The sequence below is a fragment of the Acyrthosiphon pisum genome, chromosome X (assembly GCF_005508785.2).
Source record: "Acyrthosiphon pisum isolate AL4f chromosome X, pea_aphid_22Mar2018_4r6ur, whole genome shotgun sequence".
NCBI lineage: Eukaryota > Metazoa > Arthropoda > Insecta > Hemiptera > Aphididae > Acyrthosiphon > Acyrthosiphon pisum.
Genome location: NC_042493.1, coordinates 57,856,971 through 57,857,916, shown reverse-complemented (window position 1 = coordinate 57,857,916; position 946 = coordinate 57,856,971).

Sequence of the window (946 nt, the reverse complement as noted above, 5' to 3'; positions counted from 1 at the left end):
AAATATTATGTTAAGTTAACCTTTAAAATGTACACTATCATAATAATTACATTTCTATTGTATAAAAAAATAAAATATAAATATTCAACTATTTGACATTGATACATAAACCTTTGTAGTTTGTACCCGAAATACAATAATATATGAGTTCATAAAATACATATTTGTAAATACTCTATGACCTATATCAGGGTTCTCCAACTTACGGCCCGCCAAGCTAATTAATATTTTGAAAATAATATATTTACTATATTATTTTCATTTACCTAGTTTTCATCGTTTTAATTTATTGAATTAATTAAATTAAATAAATAAATAATTATTTTCTTTTGGTAATATTCGTAACAGCTTATAACAGTCATTTATACCAATAAACTAAATACTAACACTAAATAAAAATAGAAAAAATATATAAGCAATCATTCACTTTTCTAAATAAGTCTTATCTATTCTTCAATTTCTCAACCACTCTATTCCTCTAAAAATGTTGGCCCTCGATGCCTGCAAGGTGTATCTGAAATTTGTCCCGCCGTAAAAAAGTGTAATAACTCAAAAAAGGGGGAATAAAGTATAAGATAATAATATAAATATAAATAAGACGCCTGTCAATAGTTATATTAGAATTACCTTATTTAAGCCATTACCTTCCTCCTGATCGTCGGAGGGCTCTCGAGGTCGAGATTCGAGAATATGATCAAATACACCGTACAGTAAGGTTGTAATCAATTGATTTTACTGCGTGATACCAGCGATCAACACAAATCATTGTACCAAAAGTCTTACCTGACTCGCAACCGTCCCTGGGCTATGCTGTATCAGTTTTAGCTGACACGAAATACTATTTAAGACTAAACAACTCGAAATAACGAACACGCACTGATTATTGCTCAACACAAGGAGTCCAGTTGCCGCTCGTAGAATTCCGTGTAGAAAGTTGTGGCTTTGG